Genomic DNA, 17,494 nt, shown 5'->3' with positions numbered 1-17,494 from the left:
ACAGTTTTTTCAAGCTACGTATTCACCTAGCAGCAGCTCAGCTCAGCCTTACACTTATGATATCCAATCAGCCAATCTTATATTTCGCCCATCTTTCGATCAGAGTGGTGTGTTATCGGATCTTCTTAAGGTCAAGCCCGTGTATTCGCCAGGCCCTGATGGAGTACCAGGCTGTGTTTTGAAGAACTGCGCCGAGGCTCTGTGCAAACCGCTCGTTAAACTCTTTAATCTATCGCTGGAAACTTCGATCTTTCCCCTTATGTGGAAGGAATCCTTCATTATCCCGCTGCATAAAAAAGGCAAAAAATCCGACGCTGCAAATTATAGAGGCATCTCTAAATTGTCAGCGATTCCAAAGCTTTTTGAAAAACTTATCACTCCACATTTGCAACACCAATGTAGTTCAATAATAACTCCGTGCCAGCATGGCTTCATGAATCGCCGCTCCACCCCTACCAACTTATTGGAGCTAACATCTTTTATCACGGATGGCTTCTGGAATGGCTTACAAACAGACGTCATTTACACTGACTTCAGTAAAGCATTTGACTCTGTTAACCATTCGCTTCTTATAAGTAAACTCAGTCTTTTGGGACTCCCAACTGATTGAACCCAACGTGTTTTCTTTAAAGATGTTACCTCGCGTTTAGTCCGCGCCACATCTGGGGTGCCCCAAGGAAGCCATCTTGAACCCCTACTTTTTACACTGTTTATTAACGACTTGCCCCTTGTCTTAGCTAATTCACTTGTACTTATTTACGCTGATGACGTTAAGCTATGCCTTCAGTATAAATTCACTAGCGCCCAGTCTAGACTTCAATCCGATTTGGATAAACTTCAAAATTAGTGTTTAGCAAATAACCTAAAGCTTAATGGATCGAAATGTAAACTTATGTCTTTTTACCGATCTAGACCTCACCAGGCTATGTACTTTCTCTATGGGAACGCCTTAGAACGATTAACTCAGGTTAACGATCTAGGTGTCCTATTAGATTTGAAACTTAAATTTACCGACCATATATCTACCATGGGTAATAAAGCTATGGGTGTGCTTGGTTTTATTAAAATATAGTCAAAAGAATTTAATGACCCGTAAATAACTAAAACGTTATATACATCACTGGTCCGTCCGATTCTTGAGCATGGATCGTGTGTCTGGAGTCCTCAATATGGAGTACACCAAGATCACATTGAATCTGTACAAAAAAACCTCCTTACTTTTGCGCTTGAAGTCCCCTTCATTGGAATGAAAATTTGTACCTCCCCTCTTATCGTAGTAGACTTTTACTAATCAACTTACCATCATTAACAAACCGTAGAACGATGCTGGGTGTCATGTTTCTGTACAATCTTATTTATGGAAATATAGACAGCCAGCATTTACTAACACGCTTAAATTTTAACGTTCCTGGTAGAAGAACTAGAAACCTCTACTCCTCAGCCATTGTAGTTCGACATATGCCCAACACGATCCGTTCAGGGTATTATGTTCGGACTACAATGGTCTCTACCACATCTTGTCACCTTGCTCTACTAACAATCTTAAATCGCTTATATTAACCGCCTTATCTGTGCAACACTCTTCCTCGTGATATCTTTCTCCTACTTTTCGCTAAACTATCTCGCATCTATACCCGCGATTCGAGCCGTACGTCACGCGGCAGCGTCCTCGGTCGGTTGGACGGGAGGTGGGCTGTACGTATGCAGTGGGAACCGCGCAAAAAAAAAATAAATCAAATTCTGAGGTTAATCAATTTTTGCTTAATATAACATTTCCAATATTAATTCTACATTTTTGTATTCTTATAATTTTACTTCCATTTATTTTTATATCGCTATTTAATTTTTGACAATTTTGTGTGATAATAGTTTCAGTTATATTCCAAGTTAGAATTATATTTGGTTCAACGTATTGAATCATTTCATTTGAGGGAGTTTGTATAAATTACAAATTGCATTTTTGCGCATAATTATATTTTTAATACATTCATTATTAACTTCTTTATTGTCTTGATTATAAACTTTATTCTCATTTTCAAAATATGATTGTTGATCTGAAAGGCCTAACTGATATCCATTATGTTCGGGATAGGGAACTATTTTAATTGTGTTAATGATTTTGTGGTTAATAGGGATAATAGGGATTTTTGTAGTCAATCCAAGTTGATGTTTTAATTAAAAGTATATTTTGGTTGTTTATGTTTTCTAGTTGGTCGTAATTGAGTAATTTTGGGTTAAAAAGTCCAAGACGTGAAAGTTGCATGCCCATTTCTATGTGTTCTATGTATTAAATAAATTACATGAGTTCATAAACAAGTGTGTAAATACTAATGCGGCTGTTTTCGTAGTTAGTGAGTTTTTGCATTCCTTCATTTACAAAGTTGACTACATCATTTAATTTATGAAGTTGAACTGAATTTTCTGCAATTAAATCTATTTTTTCGTTTATTTTTACCCTATCATTTTCATCAAGTGTGCCAAAAAGATATTTGAAAGATGAACCTATTATGTCAAATAGTCCGCGTTTCTGCCTATTTTGTTGATAAAAAGTTATGCCACTTAATTCTTTCAGTAGTTTGTTGTACAAATAAGTCATTCTGGTGTTCTTGGAGTCTGTGATTTTTTTTCAAAAGATTTAGTGATGATATTGATTTCCGTTAAATTAATTCTTAGACAGTGATGTTCATACACTACCGGTATTTGAATTGAATTGCTTGAGATAAGTAAATTGGTTATTTCGGAATCTGTGTTGGTTATTTGAATCTGTTGAGTGTGGCCCATGGTGAATATTAAGAACTGAAGTTCTCCAATAGTTTATAGTTCGGTGTTTGGGGTTTAAATTCAGAAATTAGCCTCGATCAAAGGGTGGGCCAATTTTCGACGTTCGGAAGTCCCAGTGATCGCGTTACGTGTCCGTCCAAGTTCCTTTCGATGGCTCCAAGTAGAATCCTCTGTTGTCGCACGTCAGTAGTTTGATAGAGTGAAATTACATAATCCACTCTGCTGATGAAGGTGTAGAGCGTTTCCGGATCACCCTTAAATGGCATGATGTCTTTTAGCTGCCGACGGGCTTCAGCAAGATTGTTGTCGTTAAGCGCCACGAGTTGGGCTGCGGCGATATTTGGATGTTCCATTTTGATTTCCCATTTCTTTTTCGATCCACTTTTTGTTGGACAACCGAATTGGAATTATAATCCAAGTTGAAGAGTTTTAAAATGTGTTGCGTATTTACGAGAACTGAATTATAAAATTTAATTTATTTTCCACTCGTGGTTCTTTTTTTCGGATACTTTTTGTATCCTACCGACTGCGCCAGCTAAATAGTTTATTTTTCTGAGCCGAACAAATGTTCCGTCCAAAGACTTAGAATAACGCTAGAGATTAATCGAGAATAATAAAACCAATGAGTGTAGGTTTATGTTCATTGTTTATTAGATCTCAGCTTAAGACTGAATTCATAAGTTGGAAATCTTAATTCTACTGCCCTTTGTTTACAGAAGTTTTGGGAGTGAGTCCGCTCTCTTGGGATATTGGTGTTTACATTATTTGAGTGTGGAGCGGCAACGCAGTGACCGCCACATATTGATTTCAAAGAGGAGCGACGGATGTCGATTGCCTACATTTATTTTAGCGTGGGATTGCCTACGCTACATATTCTTATGTATAAGAACATAGCTGAATATGTGAATATGTCACTTCCCTCCTAAAATGCAGGCAACTGGTCTATTACTGGTTGTGCTTCTTGATTATCTTTTACTTGTTTTCTTAGTTTTTTATATAAAAAGGTAAGTGGATTTAAAGTAAAGAATTTTGAAAGGACAAGAAAAATATTAAGAACAATAACTTAAATTATTATAATTACTTAAATTATAATAATAATTGTGGAATTATTTTCTGAAATTAGTTTTAAAACGTCCTTATGTTCTATCATCTTTATTTTTGTTACATTAATTGAAAAATATAGTGGTGTTAAATCGATTCTCTTCTCTTTATCTCAAAGCGGACGGACGTGTTTTTTTTGTGCGCACTGCGTTGTCATAAAATTTGCTTATTAGATTTGCATAAACAATCGGTGTTTATTTCTATTCACTTAAAAAAAATAAAAATAATAAAATATTGCAATTCATAGATCCGTATCGCTTCGCGTGTGCAGTGATATATTTGGAGGTAAAATAATAATTTTATAAATTTTTCTTTCAAACATAGCCCTGCTCTTCGTCTTCATCTCTTACGGTGTTGCTTCTATTCTATTGCTCCTATTTCTCGCTCAATAGAGATTCTTATATCTATTCTTTGCATTTTACTAACTCGCACTATCGGCTCTATTCAATCTCCCCCTTTCGTTTCCCTGGTACAGTGGTACAAGGTTCATCAATATCATTAATAAATTAATTATTAAATTTTTAATAATTTGTAATAAATTAAATATTTAAATTTTTCATAATTATGGAATTTAAATTGGTCTGTGCGTTGAAGTCTTGTAATAAGACAATCTCGTCTTCCCAGCCTACCATCCATTGCTGGCTCTGTGAAAACGTTTTACACGCTAAGTGTGCCGGGTTCACGGCCTCAGTTTCGGATGCAATCTCGCGTAGGTCTGGTCTCCACTTTTGCTGTGACGGTTGCCGTGCTGTTCAGAACGAAATGAGATCGTTCATGAGGCAGACTAAAAGCGGTTTCAAGGAGTTGATTAGTGGTTTTCGAAAAATCAATGACCAACTCTGTGCGCTCGATACACAGTTTAGTAGTCTTCAACTACTAAATGAGTCTCCAAAGCGTAAGAAATCCGCCTTTAGTGATGTGCTTGGGTCTAATAATCTTCAGCTTGCTCAGTCGACAACTATGCAGCCGCTTATATTTCTGGCCACCCCAAGGGCCGGACCTGAGAAAAATTCGGCTTCCGAATATCTCAGGATTAATGAGCAATTGTCCGATATGTCCTCTGTGGCATCGCTTCAAGTGATCCCAGACCCAATAATTCAAACCCCTGTGACAGTCACCAAACAGGGCAACCAACCGCCCGGACCCCCGGTACGTACTGATGCCGCTATATTAGTTACGGCGGCACCAAAACCCTTGCAGGTGATCCCACTATCGAAACATATTTTTGTTTCCCGGCTTGCCCCTAATACTTCTGAGATTGATATCTCGGCTTACATCAAAGCCAAAACAAAAGTCGACATAAAGGTGGTGGACATTACAAAATTTAAATATTCATACACCAGGCACACGTCATCTTTCAAAATACGCGTGCCCTTGCAGATGTTCAAGGCGATTTGTTTTGCCAGCTTTTGGCCAGAGAATATTTTCGTCCAAGAACATAAGCCAAGTATGGTGAAAAAAAAATGACCAAACCTGTGGGTGTAAAACTCCCACATGTTACAGCCACTGACGAACCTTCCACTTCATCTTCCTCAGTTTTAAAAAACTAATGTCTTCTCTAACAGTTACCTATCAGAATACAAGAGGGTTACGTAGTAAACTTCCCAAACTGTATTCGGATAGTTCTTTCTTTGCATCTCACATTATTGTATTTACAGAAACTTGGTTAAAGCCGGAGATCTTAAGCTCCGAAGTTTTTCCTAGTAGGTACACCACTTTTAGATGTGATAGAACTCTGTGAAGGGGAGGAGGGGTGTTAATCTCTGTAGACTCCAAACTCGTTTCTGAAGAGGCAAAATCACAAGAGTTTGGTGACATTGAATTCCTTTGCATCAAAATCACTTTGTCCGATCAATCTTTGTATGTTACCTGTTCTTACATACCACTTTCGTCCGAACCGCCAACATACTGGCAACATTTGTCCGCTATTCGTTTGGTTTTCGATCGTCTGTCTGATGGTGACCAGCTGATAGCTCTGTGTGACTTTAATATCCCAGATCTTATATGGTCAAATGTTGAAAAATCACCGTCTCTACAGCTTAACTCCCACCACGACTTCCCTGTGAGCATGTTTGTCATGTCACTCGAGCAAATTAACCCCGTTTGAAATTCTTTAGGTCGGCTGCTGGACTTATGTTTCGTTTCTGATCCTGATGGAATTACTCTTTCCAGAACTTTGCCCCTTTCTGACTTTGAGGATCCATTGAAATACGTTTGGTTTTATTTTATTGGAGTTTATTTTATTGGAGTTTATTTTATTGGAGTTTATTTTATTGGAGTTTGGTTTATTGGAGCAGCAATGGTGCCGCTCCAACGATTGAAATGTCTCTGGTTTTTACAATATTCTTTAAGTCTAACTAAGGCTAAGTCTCATAGCTGCGCTGCTCGCAGGCAGCGGCAGAGAGACGGCTACGTATCTATATACTTATGTATATTGCTATGCGCTCTCAAGTGTATGCGCGAGGGGTATGCATATGCTGTCCGTTTGTTGCAATTATGCCGACGCTAGCATTTACCGTGTATGGGCTAAGCCATAACGATCGGATCATATTTCGGCCACTTAGGAGTTATGACCGGGATTTTGAAATATGTAAACACTGAAACAAAGTGCTGAAGTGTGTACCCATTAAGTATTTTCGGTACAGTGGGTATTCAATATATGTGCATTAGGGCGGTTCGATTTGTAGGGGGTAAAAAAAATCGCTTAGGCACATATGATTTTTGGATTCTAGGGATCAAAATAAGAAACTTTGCTCAAGAGACCATACCTCTAAAATGAATTCTGATGTCCCTCGTTTTAACGTGAAGGAAAAATCTTGTTTTGACCCATTTAGAGTGCCCCAATCGAGTCCAAATGTATGAACGACCCCCACTAACTTTGGAGGGTCGACCCACCCATACCCCCCTTTGGTACCCCCCTGGGGCCACCAAGGGACGAAAAGGAGGAGAGGCGGTGGGCGGAGCAACAGGTTTTGAGTTACATTTTCATAGCATACTTTTAGGTGCTGTGATTTTGTGATATTTTTGTAAGGGAGAATCCCTCCTGTGGGATCCTAGGGGGGTACCACAAGCATGGGTGGGTCGACCCTCCAAAGTTAGTGGGGGTCTTTCATACATTTGGAATCCAAAAATCATATGTGCCTAAGCGATTTTTCAATCGACCCACCCTAATGTGCATACTACCCTCTCCCTCCTTTTGACAAATAACGTAATATAATTATTAAGTTGTATAAGTTGTATATAATTAAGTTATTTTTATAATAAAAATTTCTAATGAATACATTCCTTTTTTTTTTATTTTTTTTTTTATTTTATTAGAATTTAAGAAAATGAAATTATTAATAAAAAAAATATGTTTATTTATTTATTTATATATGTGTGTCTTTGTATGGCCATACTAAGTACAATTTATGAAATAAAGATTTTTAATCTATCCTTATGAACTGTTTGTTTCCTATGTTTATTATTTGTTATTATAGTATTGTCTCTATCTCCTATTTCCGTTACTATATACGGACCTGTATATTTAGGATCTAACTTATGACCTGTCTCGTTGTTTTAATAAAACTTGGTCACCTACTGATATATCTATATCCCTTACTTTATGATCATATAGTATTTTATTTTTATTCTTATTTGCTTCTAACATAACTCTAGCTCTTTTATAGGCTACTTCTAATCTATACTTACTCTCCTTAGCATAGTCATCTATATTATATAGTGCTTCTATACTATCTATGCTATTAAAATGTTTCGGTAAGTTACTTGTTTTACCAAATACTAGCTCATATGGACAATAAGTGTGTGCCATAGAGGGGGTCGTGTTGAAACAAAAGACAAAATATTGAAGCCATACGTCCCAATCAGTTTTATCAACCGATATGTAAGATCGTATGTACTCATTGAAAGCTCTATGACTTCTTTCTATTGTTCCAACTGTCTGGTGGTGGTGTGCTGTGGATGTAATATTTTCAATCTTTAAATATTTGCATAAATCGTCTATAATTGAATTCTTATATTCTGTTCCCATGTCCGTAATGAACGTTGTATAATTAATGTAGATAATAAGTGGAATTGTATGAAGTCTAGTATAAGTTAGTTTAGGGCGGAGCGGGAGCGCAAGTGAAACTCTCACTTGCGCTCTCCCATGAATTCGCCCCGCTTCGCCGCATTAGATAAGCTAGGCTTAAGTTGTTGCTGATTGAATATAATCGAATTTATAACGTCGAAGAGTGCAAATTAAATAATGTTCCGAAGTTTACTTTTAAAAAAATAATTTTTATTTTATTCTTTATTTTTCACAAACTTTCACTTAAATCGACTTTTAACGCTAAGCCCACTTATTACTCCACGATATATATTACTTAGATCTTAGAGCGATCCCGATTCTGGATTGTGTCAAAAACAAGACAAGACTCGCGTGCTGATCTTATCGGTTTACCATCAAACCTCGGCTTAAGAGAGAAACCTCAAAAAGGGCTAATTGTAAATATAGATCAATGTCTAAGAGACATTAAGAGAGCGGACAATTGGCTGACGCAATATTTCACTCATTCGTGAAAACTGATGACATCGGAGGATATATCAAATTCGGACTGTCGGCTACGTGCCGATTCACTTGTTTACCACTTTGGCTCAGACCGTGGAAAAGTTTTGGAAATATGATTTCAGCTAGCGCTGCATGTTTAGTCTGGGATAATTGCTTGGTGTCAGATTTGAATGGGAAAGATTGACAAACAGGATATGACTCATCAAGCAGAGGCTTCTATGATTTTAAAATTATGCTTATATATTTCATTAAATTAGTTAGGCTACGGGTTGGATAACACTCCCCCTTCTAAGTTGAAGCGTCCCGATTCAAAAGATGGAGCAGAGATGGAGTTTAGATGAGCCGTTAATTCAGCTACGATGTTTTCCTCTTGTTTTTCTAAGTCAGGCAAATTATTTCTTTGAAAAATATTTTTAAGCCGTGGTTTTATGGTTACATAAATTTTTCTTAACTTTGAAATTGATAACCAAATTAAATACGTTGAAGTTAGTGTTATTACAATTAGTGTTAATGGTATTCTGGTTTTTTTGATTTGGATAAATGGATTAAGTGTATTTATATTATCAAATGAAAGTTCCGAATTGTTTGAAATAATATATTCGGATATTTTATAGTTGTTATAATTATGGGCTGTAATGTAGTTTAATATCTTATTTTCTATATTTGTATATGATACATTATTGATTATTGTGGTGCTGTTGAACGTAATTAGATATGATCCTTGCAAATAGGAATCATTTACAATATTATTTCCGTTTATTAATACGGCACCATCTTGAATTATATCTATCTTTTTGTTCTTTTCTCTTATTTTATTACATATTGATTTTTCACCGTTTAAAAGACGAGTGAAACACGATTTTTCTTTGCTTAATGTACAATAATTGTTGAATATTTCGTTCTTAAAATTATCTATTTCGTAATATGTTTCCTCGCATTTCGCAACTTGATTACTTAAAATTAATTTTCCATCATTATGGGAAATTGCCCTGGCATAATATATGTCGCATCTATTTTTAATTATTGGATACTTTATATAGACTACAAATAATTCTTTATGCAAAGCCACTTTAAATTCCGAAATGTCCATTAAGTCTGTAATTACTACAGGTCTTAATTCGTGTTTATATATTTCATCAACGTCATCATTGTTTAAAATTTTTGTATTGAAAACATCTATCTTTGCCAGAGTTATTGTGTCAATTAGATTTTGCAAATCGTAAGTAATCAAGTGTAAGCGGTGTTTTCTTAATGGTAACTCCTGACTCGTAAAAACTGATTTTAAGCTAGATGAGAGTGATTTAATTTCTTCAAACAACTTGGAATTTATAATTTGCTGCTTGTTGTTATTTTCAATCAGATCATTAATTTTGTTTTCAATTGTTACAGCATCATCATGGTCCGGTGTACCTGCTAACCATTTTAACACAGTTCCCAACTCATTAATACCTCTTTTTGTTCTTGACGGTAGTTGTGATAATATTAATTTAATAGTCCTCAAATTGTATGAAATCTCCCAATATAATTATTCATTGTTAGTACTTTTTATATGGTTATATTCTGCCTCAATAATTTCTTTATAAAAACTAATATTTGTAACATGGAATAATTCAGCATACGAGTCATATGTTAAAACATCCTTACTATCTTTATAAAGGAAAAAATCATGATTTGAATAATTTATAATTTCGGATGTAGCTGATACTATGATCATAAACAGGTGTAGTGCGAGAATCATTGTCACCTGTAATTTAGAAAATGGAATTTTAAAACTTAATATTATCTTTATGAACTATTCTATTTCTGTTGTTTATTATTACTTTATTTTTCTGATCTTCCTTAACTACTTGTTTTTTGTATCTGGGATTTAACTTATTCCTTTCCCCATATTTTTTCTCATATATTATTTCTCCTACATTATATGTTTTCTCTTTTTTGTCTTTGTTATGTGTACTCAGCATATTAGTTTGAGCCTGTTGTAGTTTTATTGGAACGTTGTTATGATCTATTTTATTATACAGAATGGCGGATGGTTTTTCATTCGTCACCGAGTGAATACTATGGTTATATTTTTGAGCAGCTCTTATAATTATTTCTGAATAATCTGTAAGATTATATTCATCCTTAATACACCTAGCTATTTCTGTTAGAGTTGAATGTGCCCTTTCGATTTGCCCATTCGATGTGCTGTGCCTTGGATCAGCGAAATGTATTGTTAGACCACTTCTGCTTACGAATGATCTGAATTGTGCTGACGTAAAGCTTGGTTCATTATCTATCATGATTATTTTTGCTAATGGATAATGTTGTAAGAGTTCCAAAACCTTATTCTCAATATTTGATTTATTCTCTATCTCCTTTACTGTTAAAAACTTTGAGTACGCGTCGATGCACGTAAGAAACATTTTTTTGTCTGCATAAAATATATCTATATGAAGGTTCTCACCTTCATTTACTGGTATTGGTGCTTCGCCTATTGGTATTTCTATAGGATGTCTGTTATATTTGTTCTGGTTACAGATTGTACAATTTTTTATATATTCCTTTAGTTTTATGTATAATTGTGGCCAATAATACAATCTATTTATTTGTTTGTAATTTTCCTCTAAACCTCTGTGAGCGCGGCAATGAGTCTCTTCAATAATTATAGCCTTATCTTCGTCGTTTTCTACGTCTTGTACAAAAATTTTTGTAAAAAGAAATTTGTTTACAAAGTTATCTTTTAATGGTTTTTGTATAATATATAAATCCTCTAGTGTGCAATGGATGCCTACAGTTACATTTGGCGGAATGAATTCTCTCAAAATAGATACTAAATTTCCTGGAGTGTTATATTCAATAATATGTCTTTTGTTACTGAATATGTCTATTGACTCGTGAACTGTGAATCTCCCGGTTGTGATTAATAGTTGAACTTTGAATTGATTCAATGGTTTTTTAGTCTCTTCGATTACATTCTCAAAATTGCTTTCAGCGGAATGAATTGTATTATGTTCTGATTCAATATCTGATAAATCCGTTTCGGTTAAATTATTGATTTGTATTCTTGATAGCGCGTCTGCCACGACATTAGTTGTCCCCGGTTGGTATTTAATTTTTGGAGCAAAGCTTTGTATAAATGAATACCACCTTTTCATTTCTATATTTGGGTTTTTGTCGGAAATTGAATATTCTAGCGGTTGATGATCAGTATGTATTTCCATCCCCACTACTCCGTATAAATAATTCCTAAGATTTTTCAATGCCCATACTATTGCTAATAATTCTTTTTTATTAGTTGCATATGCTTGTTCAGTTTTATTAAGGGTCTTTGATATAAAAGTTATTGGTTTGCCCTCTTGAGATAGTACTGCTCCTAATGCTACGTTTGAAGCGTCTGTAGTCAGAATAAATTTTTTACTATAATCTGGTTGCATTAATTCAATTTGATTTGATAAATGTTGTTTAAGATCGTTAAAAGTTTTTATGGCGGCATCATCCAACTGTATTAAGATTTTTTTTGACATATTTTTTGATATTTTCCCATTCTGGCCTTCTAAATACGTGGTCAATGGTTTTGCTATGAGAGCATAGTTACGGACAAATTTTCTATCATAACCTGTTAATCCAAGGAAACTTCTGAGTTCCCTAATATTCTTTGGTAATGGGTATTTTTGAATGGCCGCAATTTTTTCTGGGTCTGTTTTAATTACATTGTGAGAGACTACGTAACCCAGGAAGCTTGTCTCCTTTAAAAAAAATTTGGATTTTTCTAGAGAAATTTTCATGTGAGCTTCGAATAAAATGTTAATTATTTTGGTCAGATCGGTATAATGATCTTCTAATGAGTTTGAAAATATTATAATGTCGTCCATATAGACGTGACAGATTTTTCCAACTTGGTCTCTTAATATATCATCCATCGCTCGTTGGAAAATCCTTGGGGCATTTGTTAACCCGAAAGGCATTCTTAGGTATTCATATTTTCCGTTATTTATAGAAAAAGAAGTTTTTTCTATATCGGATTCCCTCATAAGTAATTGATGGAATCCTGATTCCAAATCAATTGTAGAAAAAAATTTTGCCTTACCTAGATTGGCTAGAATAACGCTTGGGTCCTGCATTGGATATCTATCGGGAATTGTATTTTCATTTAATTTTTTAAAATCGATAACAAGTCTTAATTTAGGGGTGCCATCTTCATTATATCCTTTTTTTGGCACTACAAGTACTGGTGAATTATAAGGGCTTCTACTTGGTCGTATTATATTTTCCTCTAACATCCTTTTAATTTCTTTATTTACGAACTCTGCTACCGATTGGGCATAAGGATACTGCTTACTGTATATCGGTCTGTCGTGCTCAAGGTTTATTTCCCCCCTGATATCCGTTCTGAACGGAATTTGCATATTTATTTTTGAATGTTCCTCTTTTATATGTTCCGTAATTAATTCTCGGAGTCTTTTCATTTGGTCCTCCGGTTCTAATTGAATATTATTTATTATGTCGTTTGTGACCGAAGCTTTTAAATCTTCAGTATTAATATCATGAGTTTTAATAGAAATATTATCACTCGAAGTGTCGCACTTTGTGCTACTTATTTCAACTTTGACTGAATCTGATTTGGATTCTTTAATCTTGTTGAAATATTTGTTGATCATGAATTCGTTTAAAGAGTGGTTATCTTTTTCCTCGGTGTGCGAAGTTTTTTCGTTACACACTTTATTATGAAAAAGCAACTTTTCCTCTTTTCCATGATAGCAAATGACACCTCTCTTCGTGTCTATTATTGCTCCTATTTTTTTCAATAGGTTATAGCCGACTAACAAGTCAGTTTCTAACCCTTCGATTTCGTAAAATACGTACTTTGTATTGAAAATTTTTATTATTTGGTAATATTTTATTACTGAGTATCCATTTACCGTTGATACTCTTTTGTGAATGGGGAGTTCGTTTTTGTTTGAAAATATCCTGCTATTAACGTAACAAGCTGTAGCGCCTGTATCGATCAACACTATGAATTCTTTGTTATACTTTTTGTTGACTCGTACTAGATATGGTAGGTTTGTTCTTGACCCTCCTCTAAAAAACATTCCTCCTGTATGTTGTTAATCTTCATTGTTTTATTTTGCGGGTGATTAACTGTTCCCTCATGTAATCTTTTTATCGGAAAATTAGGTCCATTTTGATTTTGTTGGAAGGTATTTTGTTGAAAGGTATTATTCGGACGACCAGAATTTGGCTGATATTGGTGATTGAAAAACGGACGTTCTTGGTTTTGGGCTACATAATTTCCTGGACGGAAATTATTTGGTTGCCATCTAGGTCTATTAAGAATCTGTATTGATGGATCTATTTCCATCGGTTCTTCCTTTTGTTGACCTTGGAAGTTTTGTCTTTGGAAATTATTATTATCATGATTATTTCGCTGAGGCCAATTTTGATTTTGATGGTTTGCCCATTGATACCCTGCTCGTGGTTTATTATAATTTGGTTTTTGCTGGGCCGGATTAAACCTCAAGAAATTTGCTTGTTTGCTTGTTTCATTTTGAAAGCCATAATATCTATTAGCAAATTGAGCTCTGAAATTATTTGATTCGAGCTCTTGAACTTTTGCTAAGGCATTGGGAAGATCAGTTGGGTTTAATGAGAATAGAGTTTCTGAGATTGATCCATTCAAACCTGAGATAAAGATTCTTAATGCATTATTTCTAATTATTTTGTTTGTTTCCTTTGTGATTTCACTCTCCTTACCATAAGTCATAATGGTTTTATTTATTAATAAAGTCATTTTTTTATTGACCTCATTATAGAATTCTGTTACTGACAATTTTCCTTGTCTTAAGATGCTTAATTCTGCTTCTAGTACGTGGATTGGTCTTCTATCATTGTAGATAAAATCCAGTCTAGACAATATAGCGTTAAAATTCAACACCGTACCATGGTTAGTAAGCGCATCATGAGCTGTTCCCATGATTTTATTTCTTAATATTGTTAATGCTATAAAATATTGCTCACTGTTTATTTTATATAGCCCCATTGCTGTTTCTGCTGCCTCTCGCCAGCCTACATATTGCGTTTGCTCTCCGTAAAATTTAGGAAGTGCTTTTATCACCTCCAAAGTTGTTTCACAGGTAACGCTCGGGTCAATTATCTGAATCTTGTAATCTTCTACTGTATTGCTTTTACTATCTAACTTCGAGGTTAGTTCATCCACCTTTGCATTTAAATCATTCAATTGTACATTAATTAGCCTGTTTATTAATTCCATCGTTATGCTACTGCTACTACTTAGACCGCTACCTATCATGTGTGTGTTAGCTCCGCTTCCGTTTGCCATGTTTAAATTTTCTAAACTTTTTATTATATCTTCCAGATTGTTTTATTTTTAGTAATTTCTTTCTTTTTTGTAATGTATTGTATGAATTTTTGATATTACGTCTAATATTAATTACTAGTAATTATAATTATCCTCACGGCGTTGATAGTTCTTTTATGGCTCCTTGATGTCTTCTTGTTCTTCAGCGGCTCCGTAGCTAATTGATTTCGTCTCTCCTCTGCGTCTTCTTTATTCTTCCTTCGATGGATATTATTTGAAGATTTTTTTATTTTTTGTTGTATTTTTTCACTTTCTTGCGATTTTCTCAATTTGTTGATTTTTTCCAACACTTTCTTATAGTTAGTGTATTATTTTGTTTTGTATTTATTATTTTTTATTTCTTTGTTTTTTTGTCTTTTTGTGATTTTTATTTCACTAATTTTTGAGTTTGGTTTTGATTGTCTTTTTGTGATTTTAACACTGTTTTTTTTGTCTTGGTTTTTTGTTAACAATATTTATTATTTTTTGAAATGTTATTTTGGATATTTGTTTTAATTTTTTTGTTTTTCTTTTTTAATGTGTTTTTTTTTAAAGTTTTTTTGTTTAATATAATCTTTTGGGGAGTTGTCTTTAGTGGGTTAGCTTTCACCGATTTTTTTGGGAACTTATGTGTTTTCTTAAGACCACGCCGATGTTTCTTTTTAAATTAATTTTTTTATTTTATTAATTTTTTATTTTTGAAACACCTTTTTTAGCATGGCCCCACGTTGGGCGCCAATTAAATAATGTTCCGAAGTTTACTTTTAAAAAAATAATTTTTATTTTATTCTTTATTTTTCACAAACTTTCACTTAAATCGACTTTTAACGCTAAGCCCACTTATTACTCCACGATATATATTACTTAGATCTTAGAGCGATCCCGATTCTGGATTGTGTCAAAAACAAGACAAGACTCGCGTGCTGATCTTATCGGTTTACCATCAAACCTCGGCTTAAGAGAGAAACCTCAAAAAGGGCTAATTGTAAATATAGATCAATGTCTAAGAGACATTAAGAGAGCGGACAATTGGCTGACGCAATATTTCACTCATTCGTGAAAACTGATGACATCGGAGGATATATCAAATTCGGACTGTCGGCTACGTGTCGATTCACTTGTTTACCACTTTGGCTCAGACCGTGGAAAAGTTTTGGAAATATGATTTCAGCTAGCGCTGCATGTTTAGTCTGGGATAATTGCTTGGTGTCAGATTTGAATGGGAAAGATTGACAAACAGGATATGACTCATCAAGCAGAGGCTTCTATGATTTTAAAATTATGTTTATATATTTCATTAAATTAGTTAGGCTACGGGTTGGATAACATGCACGCATTTACGTTTTCGTTCGTTTTTTTCACAATTTAATTTAATTTCTACAGCCACCTATTTTTCCTTTCGTTTTCGCGACGAGATAAAATAATCTCAATAAACATCTTGGCGCCCCCGGGTGGACTGTAGTATAATTAAATAATAAAAAGCAACAAAAAATAGTGACAGTGACACATAACATATATAAACAATATATGTAACATATATACATTCAAAAAAAAAAGAGTTGCTCGCGACGGTTGTGCCAGTGAATTCAAAATACAAATTAAAGAATTCTCCGCGTCGCGAAACAAATTTCTCCAATCAACTACATAGCTGCTACTGGAAGGATTCGTCGTCCCCATGCCCTGCACCTGCATCAATTGTGAAAGGAAAGTGGCCGCAGGATTAAAGGATCCGAAAGCAGAACCCCAGGTATTTGTGCAAAAAATTGAAAGTTGAGATAAGACAAATTAAAATCCGTCTTGTGCTGGAATATTGCACCCTCCTTTCAATTCTTGGCGCATACGTACGTAGAAAAAATAGTAGAGCAAAAATAAATAACAACATATATAAAAATTCTAAAATTTGAATTATAAATATATGTGCTAACCTAAATGTACTGCCTGTGGATAAAATAAAAAAGAGAATATTTATATTATTTGCAATCACTGTCGCCCCCTACCCCTCGTTCTCGAATTTACAAATCTTCCAATAAATACTAAAGTGCAGCCAAAAATTAATTTATTCATCACAGATAAAATAAAGGTGCATATATGGTAGACATACAAATAAATAGATGCAGCGATAATATTCTCGTTTTCGTTTCCCACCGTTATCCGCTGCTGTATGTATGTATGTATATGCACTTTTTGGCGCGTATAGTTTACCGGTCCGCCAAGTGACGCGCTCCCCTACAATTTGGTCGAGCATATTGGTTTCGGTGTCATTGGCGACCAACTATTTTTTTTGGATACTCTGTGCCTCGACTATCAATAATTCGTTATCAATTAATTAATCAATTTAGATTTGGTTAAATTTAATAAATTATTTATTATATTTAAATAAGATTAATTAATTATTTTCGTTTTCGCATTTTCTTGTTGTTGAATTAAATTCAATAAATTTTTAAATAAATTTTAGAAAAATTTAATAAATTTTTTATATTAATATTTTAAAATTAATAAAAAATTTTAAATAAATTATTAAATCTTAAATTTGCATTGTTTTCGTTTTTGTATTGAAAAAACAAATTTTTTTAAAATGGAAAGTACTAAACAAAAACTGAATTCCACGACTCTTATTGACTTAAAAAGAAGATTAAATGTCAAAGTTAAAAGCATTCGCCGGTTGGAGGAACGTTTGGAAGATGGATCACTTCCTCTAAATAAAACCGAGCTAGAGTGCAGGCTTC

The sequence above is a fragment of the Drosophila ananassae genome, chromosome XR, assembly GCF_017639315.1.
Source record: "Drosophila ananassae strain 14024-0371.13 chromosome XR, ASM1763931v2, whole genome shotgun sequence".
Taxonomy (NCBI): Eukaryota; Metazoa; Arthropoda; class Insecta; order Diptera; family Drosophilidae; genus Drosophila; species Drosophila ananassae.
Note: the sequence above shows the minus strand (reverse complement) of the source record.